Source organism: Ostrea edulis, chromosome 3 (assembly GCF_947568905.1).
Source record: "Ostrea edulis chromosome 3, xbOstEdul1.1, whole genome shotgun sequence".
Lineage (NCBI taxonomy): Eukaryota > Metazoa > Mollusca > Bivalvia > Ostreida > Ostreidae > Ostrea > Ostrea edulis.
This window is the reverse complement of record NC_079166.1, coordinates 81,066,314-81,078,031: the sequence shown is the minus strand read 5'-3', so window position 1 is coordinate 81,078,031 and position 11,718 is coordinate 81,066,314. Positions and strand designations below refer to the sequence as shown.

The following is an 11,718-nucleotide window of genomic DNA, read 5'->3' as shown; positions in this document are numbered from 1 at the left end:
ACAAAACTGAAAGTTCCACTTATATTGTACACAGGTATAAAATATACAGTCAATGAAACTGCATTTCTTTGTTCTTTGTGTGTAAATTATTGATTGTAACAGAAATAAATATCAGTTAAATTTGCAACAAATACACAAAACCCAGCAGCAAATACTCAACGTACAGTTAAGGTTTACTAATCACGTGATCCTTTATCTAATTACATATACATTAATTAAACTAACATTGGGTTTTCCTTGACAAAGCACTGATTTAAATCGGTAAGGAAAAACATTCCATCATTCGTTTAAAAATATAAAATTCATTATATCATAAATTTACTTTGAATAAAATATTATTCTCTAAGAGAAATGCCAATGGAATATTTTGAGTCGGAACATTTTCTATACAGGATCGGTCGAAAACACACAAACCTGTCAGATGTCATTCTTATAAGTTCACATTGTTCAGATAAACCTCCCCTAAATGATAATAATCAACGTTTTTGATCTTTTGGAAGTATCAATAGAGTCTGTAAGTCTCGTTTGCTTTCATTTTCGGTTTTACTACTTCCGGGTACAACAACATGTGGAATATATAAAGTCGTAACAGAGAATCGGCGCTAATTTGTAATTTGGTGTATTGTTAAGCGATCGGCTGCATACATGAGACGGGGAAAACCCTGCCATGTAGTTTATTTAGGTTCCTAGTCGATGCTACAATAAGGAAGCGGTGGATACAAAGATGTAGGTACGTAATATTATCACAATTCAACGAATAATCATGTCAAATTAACACACGTGGGTATAAACTGACAGAATATACTGGATGTGTTGTTTAGATATTTCAGAGGGGGTAGGCCTACAAAAGATTTTGACAGACGAACTGATAAAAATAAAATAATAAGAGCAAAAAATTACATGTACTACAATTTCATAAATGGGGGGGGGGGGGGGGGGGGGGGGGGGTAAGTTTTTCTTCGTTATTGATTTCAACATTTATTAACATCTTTTACTATATAATTCCCTTCTGTCTGAAAGGGGGGAGGAACACTTATTTATTGTATCAATATAGAAAAAATAACCTTGTTAGGAAAAGGGGAAAGGGTTGACAGGACACTCTTGATACTACTTGCCTTTATATAGGGTCCTGCATGATTAAATTTTGTATTGTGTTTCAAGAGAACTGGCATATATCTTTATTGTATAATTATGTAAAAGTGACACATGGCCTTGAAAAGAATGATTGTAACACTCATATTCTGTGCTTATTTCAGAAACTACAACTTTGTTGTGTAGTGAGCCACTTTAAGTCAATAAAAACAGCAACTTATGGTATATTACTTTTTTTCATAGACACAAAGTTACGAAACCTGCTGAAGCAGAAGCATCTGCTTCAAATGTACATGTAGGAACCGAAATTGATACTGCTACCAATATATCTGTACCAGACAACAATGAAGTGCATCTACATGATCACGAGTATTAACAGCACCAAACCCTCAACATTTAAAAAGGTACAGTGTACGATACAAGTATTCTAGTACATCAAACCAGGAAGTTACAACGGTTGTTAAGTTTAGTGTCAGGTGGTTTTTCTGTATTTTCTTCATTCTCATTTCAGTGTTATCTAAATTTATATGCACACCAAATACTATAATGGTATTGCTTTTGTTCTTACAGCTTCCCTTGAAGACTATGATGTTGTAAACTTGCAGTGAGAAATATACCTGCTTAATTAAAGGAAACCATCCATGACATTTGGGAACATCATAATTGAAAGACCCTGGAAAGGTATGTTTTAGCGGTTCGTTAAGGAAAAATGAACAATGCACTTTCTATACACTGACTAGTTATCAATTTCACAGGTCAGCGCAGATTTCACAATATTCAATTACCTAGTAATTTTAGGGGGGTATAAATGTTGCTGTATACACCATTTTCTGTGGATATTTTTCATATATTCATGAAATTTTGTTTGAAGGGATCATGAACACTGTTGGGAGTGTCCATTCAACTGAAATATAAAAGTAAGAAGAATTGAAGATTGCAATGGATGCAACAGAAGTGACCTAATATGACCAAATTGATATGAATAGCCAGTTTTTCGCTTGCAGTAATGACAAGAGTCGCCACAAAGAAAAGACCTTAATGTGTATTACACCTAATGCAGCTTATTTCCAATCTGTATGCTGGATACAAATCTAATTTGGCAATTGTGAACCATTGTGACATTTTAGAGAAGTTGCAAGTTGGTGATATATTCCTGGCGGACAAAGGATTTTGTTTTTTTGACAAACTTCCAAATGACATGACACTTAATATCCCATTCTTTCTTACAAATAAATCCCACTTCTCAAAAGAGGATGCACAACTTTGCTATAAAATTTCCAGATGCAGAATCCATGTTGGATGGGAAAATGAGAGATCTTTTTTTTTTTAAATTCCTTAGCCATTATAGATATTGATCTGACAAAATATTTCAGATTTGTGTGGATCATGTGAATTTGCAGGTTCCCCTTTTGAAGGAGATTGCAGATAAATCCTACAAACTTATTAGATTAATTGTATGTATATATATATACCTTAAATCTGCACATACCTGCCACATTGAATTTTTAAAGTTAAAAGTAATGAATACCATATATGCAATATAACTTTACTACATATTTATTTAAATATAAAGCCTTTTATATTCATATGAATATAAAGCCCTTTGGAACGTCTCCATCAGAATGAAATATTCTCGAGAGGAATGTTAAACAATATACAATCAAACATAAAGCCTTTTGTTCTCATTCTGAAGGTTTTCAAATCTGCATTATTAAAAAAGAAGTAAAATCCATTGTTTGAGTAAATGCATGTAATTGGATGATTTTTGTAAAGCTGGACACTGTGTCTATACATACATGTATTTTGGTTCATCTAAAATAAGAAAAACGCTTGTCTATAATGTTTATTCAATAAATATACATGTAATTACATAACTTTGATAGATGCACCACTGATATCATAATAAAGTATATGTACATGTGGTTATGTGTGTGTGTTTTAGACTGCAAAAATACTTCATTATTATAATTAAACTCTATCACGCTTAAAAGGTTGACATAATACATCTTTGTCAATGTGAATTATTTGAGTGTCACTAGGAATCCACACTAGCAAATCACAGCATTGGGTGTCTTTCAGGTGGTGTTGTCCTTGAATCTGATGCCAATATTCAGATTTTGTTTTGAGGTGCAGCGAATCATCCCTTGCATCACATTCTAAAATGGCAAATGTCATTACATGTATTGATAAAATATACCTGATTTACAAGTGCTCTGAAGAGTGGTGAAAGTATTATACTGCAATATGCATACTTATTTTGACATAGATGTACTGCAGTATTCAAAACTTGATGCAAGTAAAGTTTATAAAGAACATTAGCAGTTCAATATCACAATGAAGCCTAAGTAGTATATGTATTTCATTCATAAAATGTTACTTTAAAGTTATAATAAACTTGGATACATCCATAATGATATATATGAATACATATATGTACAGCTAATGTACATGTATTAGGTACACATACACATAATTGTTCAATCTATAAAGCTGACTTACCAAGAGGGAAATCCCAACATTTGCACAGGCCTCTTTAATTGTCATTGTTCGAGCTGAAAATGGGCACTTAGCCTCAATTAAGAATTTCAGGGGTTGCTGAAAATGGCCTGTTGCCCTGCGGAATGAGGATGCAGTTAATTCCTCCACTTTGACTGTGCCGACTTTGGATGTTTTATCCAACTACTGACGTACTTTACATTGAACAGTTTTATTTGCCTTCTTATATCTGAAAAATTCCAATATATCTACATGTAAAAATTTTATCTTCACAGTTCGAACCCATTTATTACCTACTTTGGGTATAGATAAGATAAGTTTATTCCAATTTTGGGCCCAGAGGGCATAACAGCAAGACAGTTTATAAAGAAAGAAATTTCTAAAAAGAAAGAAAATTTACAACATATAAACTTATAATTATTATAATCATACGATATAGATCCAAACATGTATTGACATTATTTTATCTTTAGATTGTGTACCTGCCTTTGAAAATTTGCTGTCATATGAAGATCGACACTTATACTGCCCCATTATGGGCATACTGGCATCAGACATCCACATTAATGATGACTGCACAATGCACAACACCTTTATCCTCAGATTCAAGGCATATCTATAAAATATTAAACAATCTTAACCCATCTGTGATGTAACTGATATAGATAGGCATATTTAATGCGCTTTGTTTATTGAATAAACAACTGTACACTGCAGGTGCGTAAATGTAGTATCGTTGTTCACCCACCCACCCACCCCCTTCCGATCTCCCCAGTACGTTCGTATAAATACAAAGCAAGTTTTATGCATAATCCGTTTTTATTTTCAAGTATTAATATACTTTCAATTGGAATGATTTGAGATATAAAAACGTATCGTACATCTCTCTAGTTCATAGATTATGCTTTTACCAACCTGCTCTTTATCTGGAAGACGTACCCTCGTCGATGCTTGTACACTGGCGGTTATTACACGTAATTCGTCAAACACGAAGCGAAGAATCCTCGACCACTCCACTAATGCTTCAATTCCCATGTTTATCTCGTTAAAACCTCCACATAATCGATTGATAACGCTATATCTATGTATACCACTCTCTACATAGTGCAATCTGAGATGTTGATGTACCCGGAAGTTAATAATCTCGCTAAATCTCGGCAATCACATGACGAGACTTACAGACCCTATAGGCTTGCAGTTTTATATTTTCAGAATGCATTGTTATTCTGTCTAACTTGATGATATGGGGTTGTTGTTGGGTGGTTTGGTTTTTTGTTTTGTTTTGTTTTTGAAATACCACTTCCGTATTTTTAAAATTCACCATGATAATAGACATAATAAGTTCTCAATGTAACTGTAGTTCAATGTATTGAGCAAGTGTTTTGTTTTGAACATATTTTATTGATCAAATCAAAAGGATTGGGAACAAGTTCTAACAACTTACAAGTCCCTCTCCTAAAATATTACAATATATGTCACGCATTACGACACGCAAGGTGATAATTAACAGGTAAAATGTATGTAATGATTAAACGAATCTACAAGTTTCTTCTATAAATTTATGAACAGCTGAAAAAATATTTGAAATATTAGTTTGCAGAGGCGAATTAGCATCACCGCATAATAACAATTTTATATCAATATTAACCACGTCAAGCATGAAAAGGCGATTGAAAAGATTATTTCTAGCTCTAGAGTTAGTTTTACAGCAAAAAAGAGATGATATGCATCTTCATTGATATGTCCACATGTACATACATTTAAAAAAAAAAATCACGAACTAGTGGTATGTTTATTTTTCTCCTTTCCTGTGTTACATTATTTTCTGTTAGGTGTATTCATAATCAACCATTAGATAGTGAATACATAGAACCACAGATACAGGACGATTAGACCCTCGCTCCTTTTGATCCACGCACCACTTAAATTGTGTGCAATACAGAACTAATAAGAAATATTTCCTGCAATTTCATGAATTCTTCCCAAATGCGATTTTCTGCTTTTTCATTTGATTTAAATTGCATAATTTATATTTCCTGTAAAGTTAAGTATCTGTGCAGAGAGAATAATGAAAGAGTTAAATAAGTCTGCTAATTTCAGGTAAACACTAGGTATAGTCATCATCCAGTTGACCCTTGACCCTTAAGTAGTAGCTCGTACGTCTTTTTTTTTTTTCAATTCAATTCTTTATTGTCCTTGAGTTATACAACTCATCGGAATACATCTAGTACATGTACATGTATATACACAATATATCTAATTGTGTAAGATAAAGAACAGGTGAGTGGACAGGAGAAGATAGGAGGAGAAGAAATTACAAATAAAAATAATATATGTAATCGCATTATGAGATGCACATGCTATTTGAAAAATACTATAATTACATTATTGATTTACAATGCTAAACTTCGTATTTTCACAACTTGAACTAAGAATTTTCCCAAGTTATTGAGTTCTTTAGTATTGTCTTCACTAAGGATTTAAAGACACTTGGTTTTGTGTAATAAAAACTCTTAATATTTCTTTCTCAAATCTTTGTAAAATGGACAATTCAGAATAAAATGAAACTCATCTTCTATACCATTATAATCACATGATTTACAAAGCCTCGCAGTCTTTAAAACATTATTCCTCGCCATTCCCATCATAATTACACGTCTTCCTCGCCACGCCCATCATAATTACACGTCTTCCTCGCCACGCCCATCATAATTACACATCTTCCTCGCCATGCCCATCATAATTACACATCTGTGGACTGTGTATACCACCAGGAAGAGAAAATAAAATTACTAAACGTGACTGAAACGGACAAAACTTCAACAACGCCTGGACGGACCCAGAAAATTTCAAAACAATAACATACCGCAATCTTTGTTTACAAAACAAATAACAAACTCTCTAAACTGAGCTTCTGTGATAATGTATAACCTTAATTTTTGTGCGAAATCTTTTAAACACGTTTTGATCATTAAAAGGGAAAACAAAATTTTGGAAGAAATCGTAAATCACTGCACCTTCAATTTGGCGTATAATTCATTTAATTCTGCACAGTTAGTCAGTAATTCTATCTGACCTGAACGCATGTTAATTGTTTACGAAATTTTCAAAAGAAATGGATATCGATCTAAGTTTATAACATCTTTCACATTTCAAGCATTCTTTGGGTGGAATGTGTCATCTTAAAGTTAAAATTTGTAACTATGGAAAATTAAGATGCTTTATATTACAAAATTGATATTTCACTGCTTTGCTTGTATACATAAAAAGACTCGAGTTTTTTTACTTGATATTGAAATAGAGCCGAATCGCAATCCACCGTTCCTACGACAGTGCTCGATCAACGTCTCTTGAACAGCATACATCCGGTCACCACTTGTTTTCTTCCTTTATTTCTAATTCAGTTTTTAAAGGCACTGGTTCACGATTTTTGAAAAAACATATTTTGCATTTTTTATGTTAAACATTAAAAATATAACTCATTTAATGTCGACAGCCAAAATTTTTTGAACTTCTGAATGCAAGAATAAAAGCAATATTTTAGCCATAAATCTAGATCAAAAGTCGCTGCTTCCTCCGTGATGTTATCGAACTCGTAAAGCAGACGATACATTCCGGGAACTCGTGTTTACAATATTTGTCTACTTCTACTAGCCTATACCAGTCAGTGTTCTACGTCATCACTAGGCTTATATGTGTCGTTATTTTAAATTAATTTGTATTTTATTCATATCTTTGGTTATGTTTATTTTCGGTAGCATCAAACGAATACATTTCGTTTACAATGCTAATCTCGGCTGAGATGATTGTAGTCACTAAATTGAAGACATCCATGACACTATATTTTATCTCCTGAAATTGAAGAATTCCTAATGTCTGTTTTACCCAGTTACTGATACATTGTATCTCCACATACCTACTTGTATATCGCTAATTAAAAAAACAAAACTATACTGAGACTGTAACTTATCTGAAGCGAACAGCAGTGTCACCTAAGTGCATATTAATTGCTATTCTCTTTAGAGAAGTCGAAAGGCATAGCCTTCATCGACTTCTCTTCGCAAGCATTCATGTTTTGACTCTGGAAAACGTGTAAATGCAGGAGTCGGTGACGGTTTAAGCTTCGACCGACGTTTCGACTCAGATGTGCCTGGATTTACGCAATAGACAACTTGTTTTCAAACATTTAATAGCAATACACAAAACCGACACAAGGAAATCAAAACTTACTTGCTTTTAATCCATTTTCAACATGCCCCTGTCCCGGGTTTAAATCACAACTCTGTTTACGTCAGCCTGCTTTCTCTTAACTGGTCCCTTATTGTGACAGCTCCCAAGACCAGTTAACGTAAACCCGGGACAGGGGACATGTTGAAAATGGATTAAAAGCAAGTAAGTGTTGATTTCCTTGTGACAGTTTTGTGCATTACTGCTAAATGTTTGAAAACAAGTTGTCTATTGCGTAAATCCAAGCACATCTTAGTCGAAACGTCGGTCGAAGCATAAACCGTCACCGACTCCGGCATTTACACGTTTTCCAGAATCAAAATATGAATGCTTGCGAAGAGAAGTCGATGAAGGCTATGCCTCTCGACTTCTCTAAAGAGAATAATTAATTGCTAGAACCGACTGAAGCTGATTTCAAGTTCATTTCCAGCCAAGCCGAATCTCAGCCGAGATCTATGGAGCGCCAAATTAACATAAACTCAAATAATTGAAGATATCTTCAATTATTTGAAGATATCATTTAATGCGCGCATTAATTCAATTATTGCTCTCTTCAATTCAATTGATGCGCGCATTAATTCAATTAATGAGAGCAATAATAGATTTGATACGCGCATTAATTCAATTATTGCTCTCTTCAATTCATTTGATGAGAGCATCAATTTAGTAGAAATATTGCTCGCAATAATTAATTTAGAGCCCAGTTTAAATAATTTGATGATCTCTTTAATTCAATTGAAGATATCTTTAAATCATTTACAATGCTTTTGTATAAGGAATTAATGCACGCATCAATTCTTTTAAAGAGAGCAACAATTCAATTAAAGATATCATTAATTCAATTGTGGATATGTTGAATTGAAGATATCTTTAATTATATAGTTGCTCTCTCTAAAAGAATTATTACTCTCTTCAAATGAATTAAAGATATCATTAATTCAATTGAAAAGAGCAATAATTGAATTAATGCGCGCATTAAATCAATTATTGCTCTCATCAAATGAATTAATGAGCGCATCGATTCAATTATTGCTCTCATCAATTGATTTAATGCGCGCATTATATCAATTATTGCTCTCTTCAATTGAATTGTAGCGCGCATCAATTCAATTGTTGATATCATTAATCTCATTTGAAGAGATCATTAATTCAATTGAAGCGCGCATCAATTCAGTTGAAGAATTAATGCTATCATCAATTCAATTAATGCGCGCAATAATTCAGAATTGAAGATATCATTAATTATTTGAAGAGATCTTTAATTCAATTGTTGTGCGCATCAAATGAATTGATGATATCTTCAAATAATTGAAGATATCTTCAATTATTTGAGTTTATGTTAATTTGGCGCTCCATAGAGATCATTGCTATAAATAGCGCTAAAATTAGAACGGAGAAGACACATTCCAGAGAAAAGTAGTCCCGCGTGCTTAGTGCAGATAAACTCCGGACGAAATTTTTTTTACGAAGAAATCATGCCTTTAAAAGTTATTAGATGATTAATTGAAAATGACAAAAATTTGTGCATTCCAGACATGGCCAACCTAAAACGCACACCTCCAGGGTAATATTGCAATATCAGACCGACTGATCAATTTAAACACCAAGGTGGGCTGTTGTGGGAGTACTCTTGTAAGGTGTGACGAGTGACATTGGACTTATTTTGGTGGGTTTCCACATAACTGTAAGGCAATGCGGTTTCTCTGGAATGTGTCTTCTCGTTTTAATTTTAGCGCTATTTATGTATGCAAGGTAATTTAATTAAATATGCAGTCAGTCATAAAATTTGGTCACTTTCCCAGTGTAATGGTAAATATCTGTGGTAGTAATGTATATATATGATTTGTCTCACTGTGATATTATTTTAAAGCAAAAGTATGTTTTATGACTTACAAGATATTGTAGATATCATGATTAATTTATAGATCAGACCAGTTTGGTGTCATCTGTAAATATTGTTCACTCAAGCATATTCCCATATATAGAATGGTATGCTCACCATGTTTTTTTTTTATTTAATTCAATAATTAATAATGTTAATACATATTATAATGATAATTATTGTAAAGTTTTATTATGAAGTTAAAGTCTAGAGGACTTGGGAGATTTAATATGTGATGCATACATGTATAGAGTTATCTCCCTTGATATAGATCAAGTATTTATGTGAAATTATAGTATTTATGTTTTATATAGCATATTACTTGCAAAACATTGTTGTTATAAGGTTTCGTCAATGGACAATTCATGCATTGGTAACTCCTGAATAAACGTCTTGTCGAGAACACCAACGGGAGGGATCGAGAAACCTGTTACACAAGTTATTGAATGCAAACAGCACGGTTTCTTCATTAAAACATTTCTTGCTGTTGTATATTCTGTATATACAATAATGAAAAAATTGGTACGCATCTTCTACCCTTCCACATGAGCAATTCGGATTATTTGTATCGATCAAGTTCCAACGATGTAAATCAAATCTTAAAATACAGTTGTTGTATTTGGAGAAGGCGATCTAAGTTTTTTAAACTAGCTGTGCCTATTAATATAACACAGGCAAAATCGTGAACATTTTGTATCAAGATCCGCTTTCTCGAATCTAGAAATAGTGCGATTTAAATATCACAAATCTCAATGTAATTGTATCCAAATATAGCACACGGAAATTTAAACAGTCTAGAGCCAGAAAAAAAAAAATACTCGAAAAGCTTATTTATTACAATCCTACAGCAAATCGCGTTTTTCATTATGCTCATAACTACTCCGAAATACTTCAGCGTGGAGGGTAATTTCCGCCACAATTCAATGCATCCTTCTTATATTTTTAATTCTAACTTTGGATTTGACTATACAACATTTTTACTTCCATGTTATCTCATAATATTTCAATTTCCATTGTTAATTCTGAATTCTATTTACTATATGACATCCTTTATCCCATGTCACATTATTATAATATTCCACGTTTGTTTTCCTCTTGCTTCATTCTGAGACGGTAAACATAACGAACGGTCGATCTCATAACTCCTATGAAGAGCAGGACAAACACGGACTCCTGGACACACCAGAGGTGAGATCAGGTGCCTAGGAGGAGTAAGCATCCCCTGTGGACCGGTCACACCCTCACTGAGCTCTATATCTCGATCGGGTACAAACGGAGTAATCCGTAGTCAAAATCAATGTGCATCTTTGATTACATTATTATCCTTAATTCCATCTCACCTGATTGCATTCTTTACATTTTAAATTCTAAGTTTTTACAATCTAACATTCTTAAATTTATTGAGATTCAATCTGTAGTTCTGCTCCCCCTTTTCATCCTAGTTAATAAGAGATCAAATGACGGATGCAGTGAAGCATAATACCATATATTCATCATTTTATGTCTCATTATTACTATAACACAAGACCAAAAGCGACTTTTCGATATACAGTTTTATTACGGTAACAGTTCAAATTAAAGATAGAAGTCAATTAAGACACAAGTACAAGGGAGGCGGATAAGTTCTTCACAGATCTATAGTGTCTGATTAAATTTATCGTCTCCTCTCTCTCTCTCTCTCTCTCTCTCTATATATATATATATATATATATATATATATTAGATTGAGATTAAATCTATTGGTCAATGCTTCAGGTGGTCATTTTCAATATTCGGTAATAATGTCTTGTTCAAGTTTCCGTGGTCGGCCGATATAGTACAAAACACGTACACTTCCAGCATCGTCCATTATCTGGCTCCATCACAAAGTCTTCTCAGTATCACAATCAACCACAGCACAGTCCAGTGTAGCCTGGACAGTATCACTCAGTACTCCGCACAATGTAGCCTGGGCAGTATCACTCAATACTCCACACAATGTAGCCTGGGCAGTATCACTCAGTACTCCACACAATGTAGCC

The 11,718-nt window shown here is 33.4% G+C and overlaps 2 long non-coding RNA genes across 2 annotated transcripts; one reads left to right on the top strand and one right to left on the bottom strand.

Moving 5' to 3' along the window:
* On the top strand, window positions 1-3,014 carry LOC125673199 (uncharacterized). Its single transcript, XR_007369302.2, has 4 exons — window positions 1-730; window positions 1,336-1,496; window positions 1,663-1,773; window positions 1,964-3,014. It is a non-coding gene; the product is annotated as an uncharacterized LOC125673199 (long non-coding RNA).
* Window positions 2,921-4,755, bottom strand: LOC125673198 (uncharacterized). The gene is made up of 4 exons (XR_007369301.2): window positions 4,504-4,755; window positions 4,071-4,204; window positions 3,592-3,817; window positions 2,921-3,248 (listed from the first exon to the last, which is right to left on the bottom strand). It is a non-coding gene; the product is annotated as an uncharacterized LOC125673198 (long non-coding RNA).
* Between the last annotated feature and the right edge of the window lie 6,963 nt (window positions 4,756-11,718).